Here is a 26,302-nt window from a genome sequence, read left to right on the forward strand (position 1 = left end):
CTCAGTTTCCCAATCTGTAAATTGGGTTAACAACCTTCCTCCAGGCACTGTGAGACTGTCAGTTCACAAGCGGAAGCACTCAGAATGTTTTGAAGCAAAAGTGGAAATTACTGCCCTTCAACCTTTAAGTAAAAATCACATAGTCCCCACCCAACAGTTTTATTTTATTTGTTTGCTAGGAATTTTAATAGACAAGTACTAGCTCTAAGCCACCTGTGACTAATTTCCATTAAGATGGTTTCAGTAATTAGTGGAACTGTTGCTTATTATCTGAAACAATGCAGCAAGAGCAGAGAGCAGACGTGGACAGGCCTCGGTTCTTCCCCTTCAAGGTTTGAAGCAGAGCGAGTCATACCACCCAGGGCCTCAGTTTTCTCATCTGTAACTCGGGATGATAGAGCTTGCTCTGTGGGGTTGCAGTGGGAACAGCAGTGTCTTATATCGGGGAAGTAAGATGGAACCTCAATGATGCTAAATTGGCCAGCCAGCTGTTGTTTTTCCTAATAATAAAAATGACGAATTAAGGGGGGTGACCTTGCAGCCAAAATGATATGGAAACATTTGAAACAAGTCTCTCAGGACATCATCACATGCATGTCCTGAACCCTTGGAGACTGAAGCAGTTTCTATGAAGTCCTAAGAGCCATGCGGAGGAATTCATTGAATCATAGAGCGGGGAGAACGGTGGCTGTCACAGCACATGAGTGTCTGGCTTTAACAACCCCTTCCTGAGGAATGAAACTGATCTTTATTTGCCACAGGGTATATCAATCAGGGATCGGTTTGCAAGCAAAACAAATGAACTTTGGTAAACTCAAAGGCATTTATGGGAGCGCTATCAGGTTGCTAACAGAACCAAAAGGAAGACGGGCGATCCAGGTTCCAAAAATGCACAGGATCCAGGGGCAACGAGGAAGCAGGCAGAACCCAGCCCCCAGCAGCACATGGCCGGAGGGAGAGGGGATGCCCCCGAGGCTTCCTGCTCTCCTCACACCCTGGCTGACACAGCGCTTGGTAGCCCTGCTTTCCTCCGAGGTGTGGCCGTCTTTCTGCATTACTTCGGGAGTCCAATTCCATCCAGAGGTTTTAGTTTTCAAATGTTCAATTCTGCCAATATTTTTCTTTACATTTTCGGGGTTTCTTATCATACTTATAAAGCCACTCCCCCTGCTGTCATGTTTCTAAATCCTCTATAGTCCCTTCCCGATGAGTCTTATGGGTTTTCAATATTTAATTTTTTCCTCTGGCATTTCCTTTTGAATGTGGTATGAAGGGGAAGTGTATTTTTATCCATCTTTTTGGATAAATCCATTACACAGAATTCCCCAAAGCCCTTGGGCAGGAAGCTCTGAGCACAGGACCTTAGCAGAGGCAGGAGGGACTTCCGTACAGCGCCTCGCATGGCCAGCGCGTTGAGTGGAATCGGGCACCGGAGAGCTTGCATGTAGAGGAGCGGAGGGACGGAGGGAGACACACACAACGCTGGCTTCACCTCCACAGCTGCGGCTCTCAGCACACCCCGAGACGAGCGGCCATGCTGTTTACCCCCAAACTGAGAAACCCCAGAGAGTGAGAGCCATGAGTGTTCAGGCCAGGACAGCAGGCATCGCGGGGACTCTGCCTGTCCCAGGCAGACCAGGACTGTGGTCTCTGAACACTTAGAGCCCTGTGTTAGAACTACCCGTTCAAATGCAGGATTCGGGGCCTCACCCCAGAGTTCCTGTCTCAGTGGGTCCTGAAAACCTGTGCTGAACAACTTCCTGGGGGCCCTCAAATACCCTAAAATCTAGGAGCCGCGGTCTTGCGATGGCCCGTCTTCACATGGAAGCCATGAGTCTTGGACCCACCGGGCAGAGCAGGCCCAGGAAGCCCCCACTAGAGGCCCTGGTCCTTTTCCTTATAGGCTTAAAATGATGGTCATTTGCAGTAAGTTTCACATTCAAGAATGCAAACTCACCTTGAAAGAACGTTGTGCCCTGGGATGCAGAAGGCTATATGTGAACTTCACTACGTTTTCATTCTAAAAGCTTCTGGTGTGGTAACCTAATGAGTCTCCCTTTTGAGGTCTGGAATGAAGAAGAACTACACTAGTGTCGATCTGCGTTAGCATCTTTCACAGCGGCAGCAGCTACGAAACAGCGGTCAGGGTGCTTTCATGACAAGTCCCAGAAAACTCGCCTGGCCTGAAAGGTGGAGGGTCTCCGTGAATGCTTCGTTTGCTTGGTGTAGTCCAGTCATCAGCCATCTCACCAAAGATGGTTCTTCCTCCTGACTCTCCCCCGGCCCCCGGCCCATGGGAGCCCCCTTCTGAGCCCAGCTGCCCTGATGGCACTGGTGGGTTCACACACCCACCCCGGGCCAATCACAGGGATGGGGCAATGGCTCAAGCCAATCAGAGCCCACCCAGGGGCCTGAAGGCGGGGTCACCTTCCTCCTAGGCACTTAGGCTGTGTGGAAGTGGGGTGAACTCTTAGGCAAAAGCTAGGGTTCTCTTGAAAGGGGGGAGGGGACCTGCATGTGGTGTAGGCAGCCAGCAAATGTAATTACACGTGTTGGAGGGAAGGCCGGCCTGCAGAACACTTCTGCAGTTCTCAGCGCCTCCCCACCGTGTCCATGCCACAGTGCCTAGCACGTGGTTCCAGGGCTGTCCTGGCCATGGCGGCCGTGGGGCTTCCTTACCCAAGTACTTGTGCCAGCCTCCGCTGTGCTGACATGGAAGCGCTGAAGTCCAGAACAAGGGGGGCCAGTTCTCCATCCTCACCCCAGGCACATCCAAAGTCTCCCGGAGACCTCTGTGAACTCCTCTGATCTTGGGGTGCTGGGGTGCAGGGGTGATGCGTACACTTTGAAAGTTACGTCTGGCCCCAGGAGCCTGTGTCACCTTAAGCGCTTCCTTGGAGGGAGGGTCTCGGTGCCTGGACGTTGATCTCTACCCCACGCTGCCTTAGCATGGCCCGATCCACCCCTGCACGAGCGTACACACATGCGCACACACCCACACCCACCGTTCTCAGGCACGGTAGCCTAAGTGTAAACTACATCACGGCAACACGGTCCGCCTCAAGTCATAGCTGGCTCCTCTCTCAAGTCCTCTTGCCTCTTGCAGCCCCCATGCAGGGCGTCCGCTGCCCCCTTGGCCCCCTGGCCCTCCCGGCTCCCAGGTCCCTCCCGTCCTGCTTCCTCCTGCACTGACTTGCCCACCCCAATCTGCAGAGCCCCTCCTCCCAAACACATTCCAGAACCGCCTGTAAACACCAGACTTTCTTAAACTTTTGTCTCGGGGCCTCTTTACACTCAAAGCGTATTACGAACCCCAGAGAGCTTCGTTTCCATGGGTTTATGTGTCCATATTTACCACGGTAGAGACTGAAACATTACTGTACCCACTGAATACCCGGGGCACCGAGACTCAGCGAGAGCCATGCTTGAACCCAAGGCTGTGCAGGGAGCTGAGGCATCGTTGATCCTCGCTGCTGTTTCCCATGTTTACTGGGCAGAAAAGACATCAGCGTTTACATGAGTATCAGATATTCTTTAAATGAGAGCGCCAGGATTTGTGCCCCGTGAAGATGGAAATCTTAGAATATCCGATGACCTCAATCACTGAGTTTATAACACCTTTTTCTTCAGGCCGTATATTCCCTCCTATGCAATAAAGTCAATTCTGTACTCAAAATATCCCTGTAAAAAGATCACACCACGCTAACAATTTTCCGTGCCGTTTAACCATTGCCCTGGAAGGTTGTGTATCATCTCTACTCTTGGTTGGGTGTCTTTTTACACTTCCCAGTAGAAAGCCTGAAGCATAGGACCTCCCTCCCTCTTCGCGATCCTGTGCTTTGCCAGGATTGTCTTGGACCGAGAGGACTGAAACTTCCAGCACACCCTGAGGTGCCCTCTCTGCTTTGTTGCCATGTGTACGCCCCCCACCCTGAGCGATCACTACTCCCGTGTGCATGCGTGTGTGAATGGGCATATGTGTGAAAGTGTGTGTGTGCGTGCGCATGCGTGTGCTCTATCCCATCACTTTCTCACTGGTCTCTCTTGTCCCACATCTGCCCCTCCACGATCCCTTCTCTGCACCGTACTCCGACGCTCCTTTTTTGAAGTTGACCTTATCCTAGCGCTTCCGCCTGCTCAAGTCCTCTGACCCCCGCCCAGCTCCTCGCCACTGCCCAAGGGACCTGACTGACTGGTCGTCTGCCTGTGGCATCTCCACCTGTCTGCCTCACCCTCCCCTCCCACGACGGCTCTTGTCCAGCCCAGAATGGGCCACTGTGTCGGGCACTGTGCAGACGAAGTATTTCCTCTCTGCCCCAACACCCTGATGGCCTCGCCTCCAGCACGTGTAAATATCAGGAAGAGCCAGCAGCCTCCAGAGAGTCTCAGCAAGGTCCCCAAACCGTCTGAACCCCCGCACCCTGGAACTTGTTTCCCTTCCAGCACTGATGGGAATCGTCAGCCCGGCTCTTGGCTTGGAGATGTCTCTACATGTGGACCTCTGTCTCCCCCACTTCTGGAATGCAGCCTGGTAGGTCCTGCTGTGAGCTGGGCCCCAGGCCCGGCTGGAGCAGGCCCCAGATGCCCTGACCCTGCATACGACCACAAGCAAGTGCGTGTCTCTCCCGCTTCGAGTCTCTTTGAGCCTCTGCTCCTCGTTTCCCACCCACCCTTCCACGCCCCTTCCCCAGCCCCAGCCCCATCCAGCAGCCACATCTGTGCTGAGTGACAATCGCAGTCTTAATGAGAAGCAATAAAGGTTAATTATCCTCAGAGTCTGACAGGTGTTTCTCAACTCTTTTGCATAAAAAGGCGAGGCCACCCAGCTGGCCTCTGGGTTGCAGCCCTCAGGAATCCTGTCGTGTTGTTTAAACAAATGAGAAAGGGCACATCAAAGGGGCCTTTTACAAAGGCCAGGGGAAGCTGAGGGAGCTCTCAGTGGCCTGTCCCAGTGTGGAAAGGCCATTGGAGGGGGGGGGGGGGGGGACGACGGCGCTGGGGTGCGGCCGCTGCTCCCCCTGGCCTCCTGCCGTTCTCAGCTGCCCGGTGGGGAGATCCTGTTTTCATGTTCATATTCCTCAGGTGAATTGTGACAATCTTTTCCACATGGTGATTTTGTATGTTTTCTTAGGGCACGTAGAGCCCTAATGTCGAATGATGATGTGATATGGCTGTTTGAGGATAAACAAATAATCAGCTGGGGAAAGAGGTAAAGTAACAATTGTGGATTTTTTGTTTGTTTGTTTGTTTGTTTTTGCGGTACGTGGGCCTCTCACTGCTGTGGCCTCTCCCGTTGCGGAGCACAGGCTCCGGACGCGCAGGCTCAGCGGCCATGGCTCACGGGCCCAGCCGCTCCGCGGCATGTGGGATCTTCCCGGACCGGGGCACGAACCCGCGTCCCCCGCATCGGCAGGTGGACTCTCAACCACCGCGCCACCAGGGAAGCCCCAATCGTGGATTTTTTGATCCTCCTACAGTCAGAATGATTGGTACTGACTTTGCTTTTTAACTTTTTATTTGGAGACACAGGAACTTGCAAAAACAGTAGAGAGGCCCTGTGCACCCCTCTCCCCCCGAGCCCCCAACCTTCCAGAACTGTAGTTCAATATCAAAACTAGGAAACTGACCTTGGTTCAATGGGTGTAGTTCTGTGTCATTTAATCACATGTGAAGAGTTGTATAACCACCACCACCATCCAGATACAGAATTGTTCCGTCACCACATCCCTAACCCTTGCCTCCACTAATTTGTTCTCTAAATATTATTGTGAAAGGAAGAAAAAGGAATGTTCAGTGTGGGCGGAGGCGTGCAGGGACATCTCACCATAGAGAATGTACAGATGGCAAACAGGCACATGCAAAAACGTTCACTGTCATTGGCTATGAGGGAAGTGCAAACCACATGAGATAGCTCTAAACACCTATCAGAACAGCTAACATAAAAGCAACGACGACATCAGACGCTGGTTAGGATTCGGAGAAACTGTATCCCTATACACTGCTGTTGGGAATGGAAATTGGTGCTACCACTGTGGGACTGACTTGTTACCAAATTAAATTGTATTTCTAGCTTTCATTCTATAACACAAATAACGCCCCCCAGTGGCGTATCACCACCTTGCTCTACCTGTCCCCAAAACCTTTCCCATCACTCCACCATTCTCTGTGCCATTTTGAATTTTGGTTGCATATGGAAACCTCTCTCTTCCCTGCTAGACTCTCACAGGCAGGGCCCACATCCCCGGCCTCTAGCATGCAGAAGGGGCTCACTAACTAACGTTTGTGAGCTAAGCCCTTAACAAGCCTGGTGAGGAAAGTTTTCAGAGGGAGCAGAGGGTTGAAACCCGGATTTCTCGCAAACACACTGCAAAGGATTTTCCTCCTTACAAGGCAATACCAGCTTGTGGAAAACTCAAAAAAATATAGTCAGGAAAGTTAAAAAAAATATATGAACTCCTATGCAATCCCACCCTCAGGGCTGACATGCTGGGGCTGTAACTTTCCAGACATCTGTGGAAGCCTGAAATTTGCATGTTGCTAAGAGGAAGTGTCAAACTTAGGCTAAGAATAAAATGAATACCGAAAATGAAAGCAGGAAACTAGAAGCTGGAGGCCAGCTGGGCCCCACGATAGATGGACATCTGGGGGCGGGCGGGTACACAGCAAGGCCCAGCTGCAAATCCTGTTGCTGTCACCTGCTCTGTCAGCAGCCCGACAAACACACCGGGACCCTCACTCTATTTTTACATATTCTAAAAATGCACCCTATCTGTTTCAGGGTGGGGCAGAGGAAGAAAAGAAACTTTGGGAATGTTAGAGGCCAAAATATGATGGAAACTAAAGTGTTTACAGGTAAGAAAGGAGAAATGGCACCCAAAATGGGGTCACAAACTTTCCGGCAAAGGGCCAGGTAGTAAATGTTTTATGCTTTGTGGATCACACAGGCTAACACCGAACTCTGCTGTCACCGCACACGAACGGCTATGGACAACGTGAACACGAACGTGTGTGTTCAGTAAAACCACACCTTCAACACAGGCCGTGGAGGCAGATGTGAGCCGTGCTCTCACACACCTGAGGGAAAGACAGCAGAAATCATCGCAGTAAGTGGGACTCTAAGCTTTCCAGAATCGACAGAGTTGCGCCGAATTTACTAAATTATTCACTTTCATGGCACCTGCTCTCTGTTTCTCCTGGACAACGTGTTCTGGGAACTTCACCCGGGGGAGAGTGCCTCTCACAGATCCTGGCACAGAGCTGTAGGGGAGGGGACAGGTGCTTAGCACAGGTGGTGCAGAGCGTCCTGGACGTGCCGGCCTGGGAGAGCCTCAGGAAGGAAACGTACTGTTATGAGCATGACCTTGAAGGTGATGCAAAGTATGATAGCGTTTCTAGGAAGCCCTACATAAGCTAGACTAAGCAGCTCATTATTTAAGGATGCAGGCATGTCGCGACTTGCCATCAAAGAGCTGATGAATACACATGTCAGGCAGGAGCAGAGAAGACAGCCCTGGAGTGGTTGCGTGTCAAGTCCTGGCCTCATTCCTGGGCTTTGCAGTGTGCACACGTTTCATATCTTCCTTCCTCCATAATCCAAGATCACAGGTTAGCGTGGGAGACCCAGCTCGGTTCCCTATTCCTGTAAGAGGAGAAAACTCGATCTGTGCTCTTGGCTTTCCAGAGACTTCTCTCCTTAATCAAGGGCTGGCTCCCCTCTCCCTCCTCTCCTGCCTGGCTACGCCTTGGCTGCTCTGGGGACCTTCAGGACACAAGTGTCCCACCGGAGGCCTGGAAAAGAAAGCTGGGCAGGCACTCCACAGCTGGCTCCGGAGAACTCGGCTGGCTTCAGAGGATGGCAGGATGGCCATTCACACGGGAACAGGTTTTTGTTGCCACGTGAACTATGTCGGGACCGTTCCTGCCACCTCCTCTTGGCAGGACGGGCCAGCCCGAGGCAGTCACCTTCACCGCCGTCCTGTGTCCTTGCCCTGGTGACATGAAAGGCAGGCAAGGCTTGGGAGCAGGCTTCTCACTTCCTTCCTGCACCATCTTCCCTGTGCTCCTGCCTTTTCAGCATCTCCGTTCCCTCATCTGTAAAATCAGGAGGGTTGTTAGGGAGACCAGGTGAGTTAAAACGGGAGAGGACTCTCCTGGCAGTCCAGTGGTTGAGACTCTGTGCTTCCAATGCAGGCAGTGTGGGTTTGATCTCTCGTCGGGGATCTAAGATCCCACATGCCTCATGGCACGGCCAAAAAAAAAAAAAAAATGTGAAGTTTAGGACAATGCCTGACCTAGGGACACACTTGATAATAATGTTGGCTATTATTGTTTTTACTAAGAGACTTTTCTTCATTCGGCAAATCTTTACTGAGCATCTACTATGCCCTAGGGACAGAGACAAGACCCACTCCACTGCGTTCAGTGGTGGAATGGACCTGCCGGCCTCCCCAGGCTCTGGAAGCACCTAGAGGGGGACACTGGCCTTACCCACCGCTACGCCCCCAGGGTCGTCACGGCTCCTGGCACACAACAGCTGCTCAGCACCGCCTAGACAATGAAAGGCGGAAGTTTGCCCCCATCCGCTGCGTGCAGTACTGCGGCTTTCGTGTCCTTTAGGCAGAGCTCCTGGACTGTAACTGTCAGTTCTGCAGCCTCTGACTCTGCTATCCTCTGATCATGAAGATGAGTTGTTGTCATGAGGGAGAATTCAGAAAATAAGTACAAAAACAAACAAGAAAATGATCATGGCTATAATACCAGCACCCATACTCCAGATGAGTTAATATTTTGGCTCATATGCTTCTAGCCTTAACATAGATGTTTAGGGTAGTTGGCCTCCTGTTATGTGAACACTGATTTCCCTTTATATTGGGCGAAGAGCATCTGTCCATATCAGATGGCTGCGTAATATCTCATCACATGAAGGCGTCATGTTTGATGGGACCGTTTATTCTCCTATTGTTGAACGTTTAGTTTTATGGGTGGCTCTACAAGAACTTCTTTATACAGAAATCTTTGTCCGTATTTTTATTGCCTTTGTCAAGTCCTGCATGAGGCTAATTATTCTGTCAGATTTAAAGCTTTGGATACCTACCACGTTGTTGTTCAGAAATACAGAGGCAATTTTTTCTCTCCTTAGGATGTCTATAGCTAAGATTAGCATCAGGCCTTAAAAATCCTTGCTAAAAAATATAGGGGAGGGCTTCCCTGGTGGCGCAGTGGTTGAGAGTCCGCCTGCCGGTGTAGGGGACACGGGTTCGTGCCCCGGTCCGGGAAGATCCCACGTGCCGCGGAGAGGCTGGGCCCGTGAGCCATGGCCACTGAGCCTGCATGTCCGGAGCCTGTGCTCCGCAATGGGAGAGGCCACAACAGTGAGAGGCCCGCATAACGCAAAAAAAAAAAAAAAAAAATATATATATATATATATATATATATATATAGGGGAGAAAATGAAAGTTTGTTGTCCCTTTTAATTCACCTTTCTTTGAATCCTAGAGAGGAAGTCTGCCCTACCTTCCTGTTCTGTTTAATGGCCATGTCCTATACTGGCTTCAATGCCACAGCGTGACCAAGAAGGGTCGGTCTCCTGCCCAGGGAGGATCTTTCCCAATGTGTTTATGGGGTGACCAAAGGACTCTCCAAACTGTCCTGTTAAAAGAATAATGTTGCCTGTTCTGTGTAGCACCCACACTTAGAAGTTTTCTGTTGAGAAAGTCCCACTGTATTCAATTGACCAAGCTCAAGAAATGGTCCATAAAATTAAAGGCCATTTGATTTTCTTGGGATCTAATCTTCATGACGGAGCAGCTCCTGGATTTGGTGGGTCTGCATATGCACAAATTTTCTATGTACATAGCAAGGGCTATAAAGTGTTCAATATTTTTTGATAGTAGGATCTCATTCAAGTTCCAGGGAACGAGAGGGGAGTAATACGTGTTACATGTTCTGGTACATTCCAAATTCACTGGAGGTTTTTTTTACAGGAGTGGAATATGATTATATATACATTGCAAAATGATCATTCTAGCAGTCATGTTGGGGAAGGACCAGGGGCCTAGAATGAAGAAAGGGAGACCAGCTGTTAGGTGGTTGTAACATCAGACACAAGAGGTTATACAAGAGGTTACAGCTCAGACCCAGGCAGGAAAACTCAGTGTAGGTTTCACCAGGAGACAGAATCTGGAGGGTCTGATGGATAATGTGAGAAGGAGAGAGGGCTCCTGTGTGGTGACAGCATTCACCAAGAAAGGGGACACCAGAAAAAGAGGGGGCAAGGTACCTGAAGGGGGCTTTCAGGACGAAGAGATCCAAGTAGGTTATGGCTGGGAAAAAAGCAACCAAATAACACAGGAGGAGGAGAAGGGAAGGGTGAGATACAGAGCTAGGAAGAGGGTCATGCAGCAGGTCCTTGGAAAGGAATGAAGGATGTAACCCAAAGCCCAGGTCCTCAGGGCTCAGCCTTGCTTAGGACAGAAAGGGCCAAGCCAGGCCCCAGGAGGTGGTATGGAGGCAGAATGCAAAGGGAGGTCATGATCTGTCTGAGGGGCGGAGCCACCTCCCTGGGGGATGGCCCTGGGCTGGACTTCTGGGCAGAGAAGTCGTGGGGGAGTGTGCGCCCTTCCAGCTGAGCACGAACCAGCCGCCAGGCCAGGGCGCTGGAAAGTGTGTGGGTGGAGATTGCTGAGCCCAGAAGCTGGGCAAGCTCTGGACGGTTGTGAGACGCAGAGTCGTTGTCTGTCCAGGTTAAAGTCCACGTCCTAATTCCTAGATCCTGTGATCACATAACCTCACGTGGCAAGGGACTTCGCAGATGTGACTAAATTAAAAATCGAGATGGGGAGACTGTCCTGGCTTATCCGGCAGGCTCAGTGTAGTCCTGAGGGTCCTCATACGGGACAGAGGGCGGTAGAAAAGTCAGAGAAGGAGAGGCGCCAATGGAAGCAGAGGTGGAGGGATGCCATTGCTGGCTCTGAAGGTGGAGGAAGGGGCCACCGGCCAGCACGCGCGGGCAGCCTCCAGCACCTGGAAGAGGCAAGGAGACGGAGCCTCCCCTCCAGCCTCGAGAAGAAGCACAGCGCTTCCCACACCTTGGTTTTAGCCCAGTGAGACCCACTGTGGACTTTGACCTCCAGAACTGTAAAAGAATAAATCTGTTAAAACTGTAAAGGAACAGAACAAAATTTAAGCCACTAAAACTGTGGTAATTTGTTATAGGAGCCACAGAAAAGGAATGAAATGCCGGAGACCAAAACGTACTGGGTAAGAGAGAGGCCAGCCACCTGAATTTATTTATCTGTCTCTCTATCTTTGGCTGCGTTGGGTCTTCGTTGCTGCGCGCAGGCTCTCTCTAGTTGCGGCAAGCGGGGGCTACTCTTGGTTGCAGTGCGTGGGCTTCTCATTGTGGTGGCTTCTCTTGTTGTGGAGCACAGGCTCTAGGCGTGTGAGCTTCAGTAGTTGTGGCGCGCGGGCTCAATAGTTGTGGCTCACGGGCTCTAGAGCACAGGCTCAGTAGTTGTGGCTCACGGGCCTAGTTGCTCCGTGGCATGTGGGATCCTCCCAGACCAGGGCTTGAACCTGTGTCCCCTGCATTAGCAGGCAGATTCTCAACCACTGCGCCACCAGGGAAGTCCTGCACATTTAATTTTTAAAGAAACTGCCAAACTGCCTTCCAGAGTCATTGTACCGTTTATATTCTCACTAATAATGTGGGAATGGTACAGCTTCCCTGCATTCTCATTGTCCTTTGGTGTTGTCACTATTTTTTATTTTTGCCATTCTGATAGGTTGTAGTGATGTCTCACTGTGGTTTTAATTTGCATGTCACTGATGGCTAATGACATTGAACATCTTTTCATGTGCTTATTTGCCATCTGTATGTCCTCTTCAGTGAGATGTCTCTCCCTGTCTTTTGCTCATTTTCTAATTGTGTTGCTTGTGTTTTCACTGTTGAGTTTTAAGAGTTCTTTTTTGGAATTGTGGTTTGCAACTATTTTCTCAATCTGAAACTTGTATTTTCATCCTGTTAACAGATTTGCTTGCAGAGCAAAAGTGTTTACATTTTGATGAAGTCTAATTTATCAATTCTTTTCCTTTTGTGGATCATGCTTTGGGTGTCAGGTCTAAGAACTCTTTACCTAACCCTGGATCCCAAGATTTTTCTCTATTATTTAATGTAAGTTTTATAGTTTTACATTTTACAGTTAAGTCTATGATTTGTTTTGAGTTTATTTTTCTATAAGGTGTGTGACTTTAGTTGTGGTTCCTTTTCCCCCATGGGTGTCCAAATTGCTCCAGCATCATCTGTTGAAAAGGCTGTCTCTCCTCCATTGACTTACTTTTGCACCTTTGTCAACATCAATCGGGCATATTTGTGTGGGTCTATTTCTGTGTTCTCTGTTCTCTTTCATTGATCGATGTGTCTATTCCTCTACCCATGCCACAGTCTCGATTGTCTTGGTTAAGTAGTAAGTCTGGAAATTAAATAGATTGATTCCTCCCACATTATTCTCCATTTTAAAAATGGTTTTAGCTATTCTAGTCTCTTTCTATATAAAATTTAGAATAGTCTTGTCTATACTGGCAAAATATCTTTCTAGCAATAGGAACTATGATAAGCTTGTATATCAGTTTGGGGAGAATAGTACACCTTTACTCTGCTGAGTCTTCCATCCATGAGCACAGCATGGTTCTCCATTTATTTATTTAATCTTCTTTTGTTTCCTTCATCATCTTTTTATAGTTTTCAGCACACAAAGTATTTCTCTTTTCTGAGTAATTGTAAATGATATTGTATGTTTAGTTTCAGTTTCCATGTGTTCACTCCTATTATATATAGAAATACAATTAATTTTGGAAGGTTTATCTAGTATCCTACAAGCTTACTGAATTCCTTTTTAGTTCTAGTAGATATCTTTGTTGATTCCTTGGAATTTTCTCCACAGACGATCATGCCATCTTTCTTCTTTCCTGACCTACATGCCTTTTATTCCCTTTTCTTGCTTTATTGCATTGGCTTAAGGGGAGATGCCATGAAAGAGACAGGTAAACATTTGCAAAAACCCACAGCTAATATCACATTTAATGGTAAAAGACTAAACGCTACCTCCCTAAGACTGGGAATAAAACTAACTGAAACTAAACATACACCTGATTCCCACCTGGAGGGTGTATGCACAGATAACCCAGGGGCTCAGAGCAGGAGGCTGCCCTCTCCCCCTCCATAGGGGTTAAGAGAGTCCCTGAAGGAGACATAGAATCTATTAAAATTCATAGAAAAGTGGGTGAGCGTTGTGCCAGGGAGGAGAGCAGGGAACAGAGGAGATGAAGGGAAGGGCTCTCCACATCTTGAGGAATCCGTGGGGCTGAGACAAGGACACCCAGGCAGTGGGTGCAGGGGGAGCCAGGAGAAACAACTGGAGAGGCGATGTGTGGTGGCCAGGAGTGCTTTTATCTTGGAGTTACGAAGAGCCCCGGACAACCCCTGCCAGCATCGTCCACCAAAACCCACACAGTCAGATGTCTGCAAAATGGCCCATCGAGAACAAACGATGTGCATGCCAGGTGTGCGCTGCAAACCTGAGAACAGCTCCCTGAAGGGGGATCCTGGGACACGTTCCCTGTTTCCTTGATATTTTTATAGGGCTTAGATATTTTTACAAAGGATATATCAATCTTATAGTCAGAGAAAGAGTAAAATCTCTTAAAGGGTAAAGCTTGCACAAAGCAAACTTCCCCGTGTGGGCTGCAGGTGGGTGGGGACACTGTTGGCTGTGGCCGGGGTCAGCAGGGAAGGGGAGGGTGCAGGATGGGTCCCACTGGAGGGTGAGATGGGACTGGATAGGCGGGGCCCATCCACGGACAGCCCTGAAGCTCATGGGGAGAGTTGGGTTTGGGGCGCACACAGGCCGAACCCTGTGGAGCTCATGGTCACCAGGAGATGGGTCAGGAGGCAGCAGCAGTAGGACAGGACAGGCCACACCTGGAGGGCCAACGTGGCCGGACACTAGGGGATTTCCCTTGTTGTGGCCCTGACCAGATCTGAAGAAGGGAAAGGCAGTGCTCAGCCTGGATGGCTGTGTAAACTGTGTCCAAGTTTTTAACCTGCTTGGGTTCCCAGTTTTTCCCTCTGTAAAATGTGGCTAATAAAAATACCTTCCTCATAGGTTTGAGTTGTCTTTTTTTTTCCTGACTTGCCACAAAATTGATACTCAGTGATAACACCAGTATCATTGCTGTTCATTCATTTGACACCTCTCCTCTCTCTCTGTGGGGTGATTCCTGGGAGAACAGAGCTGCTCAAGCAGACGACCCTTGACACACATGGACATAATCCTGCCCAAGCCTCTGTGTGCCCTCAGAGTGGATGGGAGACAGCTCAGCCTGCCAGGGACAGCAGAAGGCCCTACAATGCCATGAGTCATCTGTTTTCTGAGTACCTGTTAACTTCAGACATTGGACAAACAACTCTTCTTTCCCTTGTGCAAAACATGCCCGATTTCTTTATTTCCTTTGAACAGATTAAATACAGCTCTGACCCCTCTTCCTTTCAGGCTGGTGGGAATACAGTCTTTTCATTCTTGGGGGTCCCACCACCCCTCTGGGCTTTACTAAAGACTCTGGGATTTTTTCAAACCTTTATGGAGAAACAAACACACAGAAAAGGGCACAAAAAATCCTACTGAATCATCCCAAAGTGGACACAGCCATGTGACTGCCGCCCAAACCCGGGCAGAGAACATCAACGGTGGTCCAGGAGTCCAGGCCACCCCCCAGGGCCCACCCTCCCTGTCCCCACAGATAACACTGTCCTTACGGCCAGAACCGCCTCCCAGGGCCTTCCTCTGTTGATTTGGTCAGCACCCTGCCATCCCGCTGCCCTGGACCACCTCCTGCCAAGGCAAGCGCTGAGAGAGGGGTGAGGCTAGCACCTCGCAGCCTGCATGGCACTCCACACCCCAAGCCCCAAGGCGAGCACACAGCTTTGGGCTTTGCCCAGTGATCCCTCCCTGGGATGTGGCATGCGCTGCCAGGTGACAACAGCCTGCTGCAGGTGTCAGGTGATCTGTACCTCTCTCCCCTCAGCCTTCAAGGGGTGCACGACTGGGCACTCCCCACGCCGAGTCACCCACACAAAGGTGCCTGGACTCCTCCTGCCGTCACGTTCCCCGAGGGAGGGCTGGGCCTGTGGGAACCGTGGCAATCCTAGAATTTCACTGACTTCCCTATAATTTTCAGTCCCTGCGTCTATTTTAGGGCCCTGTCCTTGGAACATGGAGATGCAAATGTTTTACTACGTTGCCATTTTGATCCTGGGTGTTGCAGTGACAGACTTGGGGAGGGGCTGGCAGGGTGACAAATGGGGTTTAGGGCCTATTTGGACTTATTTAAAAATCATTAACTGCGTTAAAAACAATCTTGTGCCTTCATGTTCATTTTAATTATTTTTTTCACCAAAAGAGGAACAAAAATGTAGTTTACAACAGTTTGTGTGTGAAATGAGAAGGAGAAATTATTTCCATAGTCAATGTAAAAGGAATGTCAAAGGTCATTATAGAAAATAGTCAGCACGTGTATCATCTATAGAAATGAACTGATCCATCCTCCCAAATTGGGGAATTTTAATATTTTGATATTTAATAATCTAAATCCAGTGATCTGGTTCCAGAAACTATAGCTATCATTCAATGCTGCTCTAATTCATCCTTTGAGACAAGATCATTTAAATGCAATTCATTTGGAATCACAGGCTTGTCTTAAGTACCAGCTACAAGACTACACGTCAAGAAGGACAGGAGGGGGCTTCCCTGGTGGCGCAGTGGTTGAGAGTCCGCCTGCCGATGCAGGGGACGCGGGTTTGTGCCCTGGTCCGGGAGGATCCCACATACCGTGGAGCGGCTGGGCCCGTGAGCCATGGCCGCTGAGCCTGCGCGTCCGGAGCCTGTGCTCCGCAGCGGGAGAGGCCGCAACAGTGAGAGGCCCGCGTACAAAAAAAGGAGGACAGGTGGGCTGGTTCTCTGTTCCCTCAAGAAGCTCCAGGCCTCTGAATGAAACAGATCACACCTAGTGAAACTCAGCCCCCATTCTCCAGGTGAGGTAGGCAACATGCAGGTGAGTCCAGGAGCTGGGGGTCGTGGAGGAGACACACCCTGGTAAGGGGAAGATTCCTGGAGCCTGCGGACTTGGGGGTGACCTGGAGCTGTGCACATGGAAGGTTCTAGAGTTGGCAGAAAGGCGGCATCAAATAAGAACATCAGTGGGTAAGAAGCAGGTTGTGTCTAAGTGGGGATGGTGGCCTGGAGGGGTTCAAGGCCCAATTCCAGACTGTAGGGCACACGACATGGAGACAGGCCATGGGGCTTAAAGATGTGAAGCTGGAAGTAAGAAATAGGAAATTAGGTAATCGGAGACAAGGACAAGTAGTTTTCCTCTGACTGTGCTTGTTTGTTTAGGTAAAACCACAAACCCAGCCAGTCTCAAAGGACTTAGAACTCCCATAGTGACCTCTGGAAGCCTCTTAGGAGTCACCAAAAATCATATACAAAGAAGGTGATCACATGTTCTATTCCAAAGTTTAGCGACAGGGCAGAGAACAGGGAAAAAAATGTCAAGCTGCCTATTTTAGCAGAAAAGGACAACCCACATTCATGTAGAGTTTAAGTATACTTTTAAAAATTGAAATCTCACAGTGTCCTTTGAAGGAAGTCTTACCACTCGATTTTTTTTTTTTTTTTTTTTTTCTTTCTTAGCGGCACGCGGGCCTCTCACTGTTGTGGCCTGTCCCATTGCGGAGCACAGGCTCCGGATGCGCAGGCTCAGCGGCCATGGCTCATGGGCCCAGCCGCTCCGCGGCATGTGGGATCTTCCCGGACCGGGGCACGAACCCGTGTCCCCTGCATCGGCAGGCGGACTCTCAACCACTGCGCCACCAGGGAAGCCGCTCACTCGATTTTATAGTTGAGAAAATTGAGGCTCAGGGGTTCTCAGTGGCCTCCTGAAGGCCACAGAGGTCTGAGGATGGAGCTGGGAGGGAATCCTGGGCCTCTGGCCTCAGATCCCACACTTGGTACCACTCTCCGGCTTGTTTGGTTCTCACGCTTTTCCCCTCAGGGACCTCTAATTACTAAGGCTTCAGGGATTGCACTGGGCACACAATTCACATTTGTCTGAAACACTTTAGACGACTTTGATTTGTTTGACAAAATTCCTGTGAACAGGGCATTCACTCCATAATTCATATGGGTTTATTTTGAGGTTTTGTGTTGAAGGGATTATATTATAACCGAGTTCTCCTGAGAAAAGCTGTAAACATCGAGAGGTGACATCCTGGCGCCTGCTGTCCTCTGGGACGCTTTGGGGGCTGGTAAGGGCTCACGGGTCATCCTAGGCCTGAGCGCCGTGGGGTTACAGTAATCGTGGCAGGAAGTTCACCTGCTGCTGTGTGGCCCAGGCCCCCAGCTGAGTGACGACCGGCAAGCGGCTCTGTCTTGCTCTGTTCAGTGGGGTTAATTCCCTGCCCCGATCACAGGGCTTTTGAGAGGGTTATGGTGACATGGGCTTACGTACAAGTGCCTCACAAAGACGGTGGGAGCCTCGGTGAGGACCCTGATGGAAAGCTGTGAGGCAGCGGACAGAGGGGCTGGACCGATGTGAGGGCCCCGAGTTCCCGCCCAGCCTCAGGGAACAGGGCGACAGCCTGGAAGTGTCTCTCCAGGGTTGGCCGGGCCCTGGGTGACACAAGTGCTGCCCCCCTGTCACCCACATCGCTGGATAAATGTACCCGCCCAGGAGCGGGGCATGGGGACAGTGGGACACAGGAGAAGCTGGGGATAAACCCAGCTGAGCCCTTAGCTCCTGAGGACCTTGGCGGGTCAAGGTGGCCTGCACAGGAGAAATGCAGTGTCCATTGAGGACCAGCTCCACCCCAGACATGGTCACCATCACCTGCTTCTCATTATCACAGTGTTCTGAGAAGGCTGCCTGTTGTTGCCCCTTCAAGTTAAGGACACCGAGATTCAGAGCAGGCGGTACTTGCCCCATGTCCCGAGCTGGCAGGTGGCTGACATGGGTATCAGCTCTGGTATTCCTCTCATTTGGAAACATTTATTGTACCTCTAGAAGGAGCCAGGCTGTGGTGTGGGCACCAGGGCTGCAAGGTGCCCAGGCTGAGCTCCACGCTCTCAGGGGCCTCCACTGACTGGAAATCAGGGGCCTGATACCCAGCACTCTGGTCTTGCAATGTCACTTTGCTGTCCACCCTTCCTCAGAGAGGGATGGGAGCCCAGGAAATGAACCTGGTCCCCATCCAGGTTCCCAAGGGCATCCCGGGCTCAGACACAGCTCCCTCCTCAACGAAGTGTGACTGGGGACCCTCTTGGGGTGAATCCAGTTTAACAAAACCAGAGGGAGGTTCTGAGGCGCACCGCACAGGATGGAGTGGTTATAAGCCTGAATGTTGCAGCACGCGGGGCCTGCCTACGAAGTTAGGAAGTTGATAACATCCTCAATCACCTGCTATGGGAAATGAGGGACTCCAGCCTCAGGGCAAAGGCAAAGGCACCCCAGACAATCCCATGTTTCTAAGGATGTGCACCAGCCAGGCCTCCTACTGAGAATTTGGAGCTGACAACTCCCTCAATTAGCCAAGGTAATTATGGATATGGTGGGAAGGTGTCTAAGCTGGTGGAGAAATGCCTCGTGCTCCTGCTTTAACAACACTAAGCATCTCAAGGCTTGAGGTGGCTGCAAAGACAGGTGGAAAATGATGCCTTCTTTAGAGGTGTGAAATGCCAGATATCTTGTCACCCAGAGGGAAAGGAAGAATAAATACACTTTTCCCACTTAAAATGTTTTGGTTGTCTAACATCCTTGAAGTGATTAGTGACTTTTCATTTCTCGTTGTCGTGATGAACCCAAGGATTTTAAAGTAATTGATGTGTCTGGTCCAAAGAAGTCTTTTTTCTTTTTGATCCTCAAATTCTTCCCTCTTTGACCGCTGGCAGCCCCTTCGAGTTGGCTTTTCTACCTTTTGACCTGCCCCTTGCAGTCTCCAGCAGCCTCCATTTTTCAGGGAAGACCAGATGTTCCAGCTTCAACTCAGGCCAGGAATCAGCCATTGCCTCAGGTGTCTTGGTGCTGGTTGATGGGAAATAAGAATTCAAGAGCACAGTCTGGGTGTAGCCAAGCCACTGTGCCAAACCCCGTGCCCACCATTTCCACCAGCGATTCTAAAGCTTTTAGACTAGAGAGTCACCATGGAGGAACCACCTGAAATGCACATTACTGGACCCCACTCTCAGAAGCTCTAATTCAGAAAGTCTAGGGTAGACCCTGTGCTCTGAACATACTCCTCAGTAATTCTCATGGACTGTCATTAGAAGTTAGCTCCAGCAGGAAGGACCCACAGAGACCTTTGCTGGTGTGTGTGGGAGGTTTTCTTTTGACCTACAAGATTATCAATAGTCACGACATATAGTATTTTATGTCTGATCCTTGAGTCAGCGTTTCAAAAAGCTTTTTCTCTCCTTAGATATTTTCCTTTTTTCAATTTTCTTGGGGTGAATAATTTATTGCGTTCTTTCAAAATCCAATTTGCTCATCATCTCAAACCATCCTGAATGTATTTGTGAATTACGTGACAATCTTGAGATGTAGACGCAGAGTTTTGAAACAACTTTCTCAACAAAAACAAGGGGAAATCTTGGAATGAAAATCCATCTGTCTCCTGTGGTTTGGTTTGATGAAAGTCTTGCTGAAACATCAAACCCACACATCCGTCTTGCGTGGAGGGAGGAGCATAGAACTGAGGGGCTCCAAGCATGTCTGAGACTTTCCCATAACTCTGGTCTCCGTGGGTCTGCCTGGGAAATTATGGATTTGTAGTCATTTCTGTTTTCAGCGTTTTCAGCATTTGGCTGTTTCATAATCCAGAAACATACCAGCTCTTCTCTCCTAGTGTGGTATCACCCAGAAGATGAGTGCAGGGCCAGAGCTGGGACCCTCTAATTAAGAAACCTCCATGGAATGGAGATTGTAGAGGCTGAAATAGGCCAGCCGGTGGGAGACAAAGGTACAGGATGTTCCCATGAGCCTGTTTCCTGGGGCCCCATGCGTCCCTGGCTAAGGTGAGGGGTACTGCCTGCCAGGGAAACTTTCAAGAGCAGCTTGTCTCTCAACAGTAAGAAAAGGACAGTTATTCAGGGTTTGGGGGCCATGAGATACGGAAGGTGGAAGTTTTTATAACTTGGAAGTAGACTCTGAAATGAGAGCTCTTTCTGGAAATGAAGACGGTTGGGGTCTGGGCTGTGAGTCCTTTCAGAGCAGGCATGGGAGTAGGGTTTTTTTTTTTTTTGGCCTCTTTAGCTTGATTTTGGGGGCGCTGTAAGTGTCCCGCAGAGCTAACAACATAGCACATGCTCAGTAAATGTTGAAGAAATGAACAATCAAACAAACAATCCGTCGCTTCATTCACGATTAAATCCATAGGTGAAGCTGGCCAGGACCCTCTCCGTAACACAGTGTGGCCTCAGGCTAGTCATGGACACTCGCATAACCTGCAGTCCCTTTTCTCTAACGCTGTGTTTGCTTTTAACAGTGTCTAAACATCATCTTCCAAAATTCCTCCAGATAGTGAAGACTAGTTAGGTAAGGCACTCCCCATGAGGTGGCAATGACGCATGAAGAAGCCAAAGCTAAGGAAGTGACGGCCCCAGGCAAGGCCACTTGGTAGGAAGCAGCTGGCCGGGACTCCCCCTGCTGCTGCAGACACCAGAGAGGTGAGGCCCTGGGCCGGGGACAAGAGGCGGGAATGCCAACCACTTTCTCGTTTTCCCTTGTACTGTTATCAACTCCCTTTGGATTTCCCACGAGCTTAGCTGGTCCAGAGGGAGAATCTGTTTTAACATTTGCCCAAATCCAAGCCACCTTTTGGCCAGCCCTTCCCCAGGGGCAGACCGCAAGTGCTTTGCTGGCAGCTCCATGCACCGTGGGTGGTTGCAATCGTGAGGCTGAGTCCACAGGCCTGTGGCCACGCAGAGGAAAGGCTGCGTTTGGCCCTGTGGGCACCTGGGGACACTCTGTCCCCAGTCTCCCCAGCCCGCTGCTCCATCCTAGGACATTCATTCTCTGCTCACTCGTAGGGTCCACATGGGCACGGTCCCCACTGATGGACTCCTATGGGGACACTACAACGACTGCCCTTTGTGGAAGCAGAGGGACCCCGATGGCCTCTTCCTGATACTGACTGCAGCACCTTCACCTCACAGAGCCCCTTCAGTCTCCCTCAGTCCATGGACTTGCACAGGGGCTCCCCTGCCTTTGGGTGGCAATTTCCTGCTCTCCTGAGGTTACTGCACAGGGATGCGCTTCCTCAATGGTCACCCCAGTTTGGCTGCCTTCAGGGAGCTGAGGAGGACAACTGTGGACCAGGGACTGGTCCCTGTTCAAGACACAGACTGCGCAGAGTCCCTCCTAAGGAAGGGCTGATCTGGGATTCCAAGGTGTGGCCTGAGATTATAGAATATAAGGCACTTATTATGTTGAGGTTGTCTCCTTTCATTTCTAGTTTATTGAGTACTTTTTTACTCATGAAAAGATGTTGAGTTTTGTCAAATGCTTATCTAATAAGTTGAGATGGTAATGTGGTATTTTTAATTCATCCTGTTAATGAGGTTATTACATTGGGTGATTTTTGTATATCGAACCATTCTTGTATCCCAGGAATAAATCTCTCTCCATCATGGTGTCTGATCCTTTCAGTATGCTGATGAATTAGACCTGCTAATATCTGGTTGAGAATTTTGAATCAGTATTCATAGTGGATATTGGTCTGTAGTTTTCATTTCTTTTTTTTTTTTTTGCGGTACGCGGGCCTCTCCCTGCTGTGGCCTCTCCCGTTGCGGAGCACAGGCTCCGGACGCGCAGGCTCAGCGGCCATGGCTCACGGACCCAGCTGCTCCGCGGCATGTGGGATCTTCCCAGACCAGGGCACGAACCCGTGTCCCCTGCATCGGCAGGTGGACTCTCAACCACTGCGCCACCCGGGAAGCCCCTCTCTTCTTTTTAAATGTAAGCATTTATGGCTATAAATTTCCCTCATTGCTTTCATTGTGTAAGTTTTGGTATGCTGTTTTCATTTTTATTTGTCTCAAGATATTTTCTAATTTCCCTTGTGGTTTCTTCTTTGATCCATTGGTTGTTGAATAGTGTGTTGATTTTCATATATCTGTGAATTTTCCAGGTTTCCTTCTGCCTTAATTTCTAGTTTCATTGTGATCAGAAAAAATACTTTGTATGATTTCAACCTTTTAAAATTTGTTAAGACTTGTTTTGTGGCTAACATACGGTCTATCATAGAGAATGTTCTATGTGCACTTGAGAAGAAACCCTAAATATTCCACAGGAAAACTATTAGAACTAATAAATAAATTTGGTAAAGTTGTAGGATATAAAAATCAGCACACAAAAATCAATTGTGTTTCCATACATTAACAATGAACTCTCCAAAAAGGAAATTACCAAAACAATTCCATTTGCAATAGCATCAAAAGGAATAAAATTCTTAGGAGTGAATGTGACTAAGAAGGGGAAAGAGTTCTATAGTGAAAACTACAAAACGTTTCTGAAAGAAAATTAAGAAGACACAAATAAATGGAAAGACATTCTGTGTTTGTGGATTGGAAGACTTAACATTGGTAAGATGTGAATATTCCCCAAAGCCATCTACAGATTCAATGCAATCCTTATCAAAATCCTAACATTTTTTGTGGGAATGGAATAGTCAATCCTAAAATTTGTTTAGAATCTCAAGGGATCCCAGATAGCCACCAAAAAAAAAAAAAAAACTTGAAAAAGAGGAACAAATCTGGAGGCTATACTTTCTGATTTCAAAATTTACCACAAAGCTACCAAAACAGTGTGTTACTGGCATAAAGACAAACATACAGACCAGTGGAATAAAATATTAATAGAAAACTAACAAATAAACCTTTGTATGTTTGGTCAAATGATTTTCAATTATACATTTTCAAGGGTCCCAAGGTCATTTGATGGGGAAAAGACAGACTTTTCAACAAATGGTGTTGGGAAAATTGGGTATCCACATGTAAAAGAATGAAGTTGGATCCTTACCTAATATCATATACAAAAATTATACCAAAATGAATCAAAGACCTAACAGTAAGAGCTAAACTATAAAAGTCCTAGAATAAAACATTAGAAGGAAAACTTCATGACATTGGATTTGGCGATGATTTCTTGCAGAAAGTCAACAACAACAACAAAAAGATAAATTGGACTTCAAAATTTTAAATGTACTTCCAAATTAAAAATGTTTGTACATCAAAAGACACCATCAACCTCAAGGAATAGAGGAAAATGTCTTCTAAAATTTTGCAAAATATTGCAAATCATATACCCTAAGAGGGATTGCTATCCATAATAAATGATGAACTTCTACTACTCAACCACAATGAAAGCAAACAATGTGATGTGAAAAAGGACAAAGGACTTGAATAAACACTTCTCCAAAGAAAATATAGGAGTGGCCAATAGGAACACGAAAACATGCTCTACATCACTGATCATTAAGGAAATGCAAATCAAAACCACAGTGAAATTCCACTTCACACTTATTATCATGGGTATAATTTTTTTGGCATGTGGGATCTTTCCGGACCGGGGCACGAACCTGCGTCCCCTGCATCGGCAGGCGGATTCCCAACCACTGCGCCACCAGGGAAGCCCCATGGGTATAATTTTTTAAAAATAGAAAATGAGTGTTGACGAGGATGTGAGGAAGTTGGAATGCTTTTTCTTTGCTGATGGGTATGTAAAATGGTAGAGCAGCTGTGGAAAACAGTATGTTGTTTCCTAAAAAAAAATAAAACAAACAAAAAAATAGAATTACTGGATAATCCAGCAATTCTACTTCTGGTTATATATCTAAAAGAATTAAAAGCAAGGACTCAAACAGTAATTTGTACACCCATATTCACAGCAGCATTATTCACAATAGCCAAAGGATGGAAACAACCCAAGATTCCAGATGAATGGATAAACAAAATGTGGTAATGTTGTAAATAAATTTACTACATACATATAAGTAAATATTCCATAAATGGGATATTATTCAGCCTTGAAAAGGAATGAAATTCTGACACATGCTTCAATATGGGTGAACCTTAAAGACTTTTTCTAAATGAAATAAGCAAGATACAGAATGAATGAATGTATGAATCCTCTTCTATGAGCTACCTAGAGCAGTCAAGTTCATAGTGACAAAAAGTATAATGGTGGTTACCAAGGGCTGAGCAGAGAGGAATGGGGAGTTACTGCCTAATGGATACAGAGTTTCAACATGGGATGATGAAAAAGTTCTGGAGATGGATGGTGGTGCTGGTTGCATAACAATGTGAATGTACTTAATTGTACATTTAAAAAAGGTTAGGGCTCCCCTGGTAGCGCAGTGGTTGAGAGTCCGCCTGCCAATGCAGGGGACACGGGTTTGTGCCCCGGATCGGGAAGATCCTACATGCCGCAGAGCGGCTGGGCCCCATGAGCCATGGCCGCTGCACCTGCGTGTCCCGCAACGGGAGAGGCCACAACAGTGAGAGGCCTGTGTACCGAAAAAAAAAAAAAAGTTAAAATGGTAAATTTTATGTTATGTATATTTTACCATATAAATGAATGGGAGAAAAAGGTATAAGCAAAGAAGAGATGTTTTCCCTCTCTCAGAGGGGGAGGCATACAGTGATGCTGGTCTCAGAGACTTGGGGATTCAGAGGATGCCTTTGGCATCCTCAGTCTTGCTTGTGCCTTCACCCTCACTTGTCCCCTCTACCCCATACCCTGTCTCCCCAAATTGGCTGAAATTCTCTCTGCATCATGGCCACAGATGGCTCCCAAATTGCATCACGTCATCTTAGTGACTAAAGAGAAAAGAGAGGGGTTTTCTTGTGCAGAATATGGGTATAAATTCTCAAGAAAGGATTCTAAATAACACCAGTTATTTTATGCGTTCATGTGGGATATTCTGATCAGCAGTCCTTCATGGACCATTTGGAATAGAAAATGAACCATTCCCTGGATTTTTTCTTTTAAAGGAGCAGGGGGGACCATAGTAGACAGGCAAAATTAGCAGCTTCTACAAAAGGGCTAATAATATTTTCATTGAAGGGTTGTGATGAGAGTTAGAGATGCTGTGTTTTTTTTTTTTTTTTTTTTTGGTCACACTGCATGGCTTGTGAGATCTTAGTTTCCTGACCAGGGATTGAACCCAGGCCCCCGGCAGCGAAAGCCCTGAGTCCTAGCCACTGGACCATCAGGGAGTCCCAAGAGATGCTGCATTTTAAGTCCTGTAAATGGTAGGCATGCACTAAATGGAGGCTGCAGGAGTTACGTCTCCATAATTAATCTTGGAAGATGAATTTGAAAACCTATCAAGTCTTAGAAAACTGTCTTAGCTTTGCTGAATTGAACGTACATGGGGTCCTTACTATCGAGACTGTGTTCTTCATATACTACTTCCCACTAAAAGGCACCAGGCTCCTTGTAGAAATGGAGGATCCCAGGGACAGGGCATGGAAGGTAGAGGAGGATCCTGAAACGTCTTGAAATGTGCAGGCCAAGTCAAAAGACATAGGAGCCAGCTTGAAGGGTCTCTTCTGGCATATCATGGGTCACTTAGAACATCACAAAGGAAAACAACTGTACGGGGAATACAAAAAAATCCATATCACACTTTTCAAAAACCACTGGTCATTTTCAGAGCATCAACTCGTTACTCTGGAAACTGCGAAAGAGAAGGAATAAAACACATAGCCTATATATCAGGAAACAAAATAGTTGATGGAGGTATCTTTTTCTTCATAGGTGAATTTCAGCTAATAAATGCAGAAGGTATGATAGATTAAAATCTCCTATTTTGCAACACCTAATAAAATAACAAATTTAGGGAACGGTTATCGTTAATAGCTGTAAAAACCCATGAGATGAACTTGACAAGGAAGCGGAGGAATCAGGCTGACACCACCTAAACCTATGGTTAATCTTAGAATGTGGGACAACCAGATGCTATGTGCGCCAAAATGTGACGTGGTAGGAGGTGAATAGCACCGCCATTGATTCTATGGGCCTTTATTTTTTGACACTTGGTTATGTAAGTCTTTTGTCACAATATCTTATTCATTACTTCTACGTATTTAAAACCAGAAAGTGGCATCAGCTCAATCCACTGTGCTGCCAGAAGTTTCTAGTAGCAGAAGCTTTAAAATGAAGAAATGTAATGATGAGTAGAGTATACACAGAA

The 26,302-nt window shown here is 48.0% G+C and overlaps 1 long non-coding RNA gene across 1 annotated transcript; it reads left to right on the forward strand.

Annotated features, from left to right (window-relative positions):
- Positions 1–2,884: 2,884 nt before the first annotated feature.
- Positions 2,885–14,485, forward strand: LOC137228796 (uncharacterized). Its single transcript, XR_010945361.1, has 5 exons — positions 2,885–4,612; positions 5,132–5,209; positions 6,779–6,852; positions 6,945–7,103; positions 14,290–14,485. It is a non-coding gene; the product is annotated as an uncharacterized lncRNA (long non-coding RNA).
- The last annotated feature ends 11,817 nt before the right edge of the window (positions 14,486–26,302 follow it).

Source organism: Pseudorca crassidens, chromosome 8, assembly GCF_039906515.1.
Source record: "Pseudorca crassidens isolate mPseCra1 chromosome 8, mPseCra1.hap1, whole genome shotgun sequence".
Taxonomy (NCBI): Eukaryota; Metazoa; Chordata; class Mammalia; order Artiodactyla; family Delphinidae; genus Pseudorca; species Pseudorca crassidens.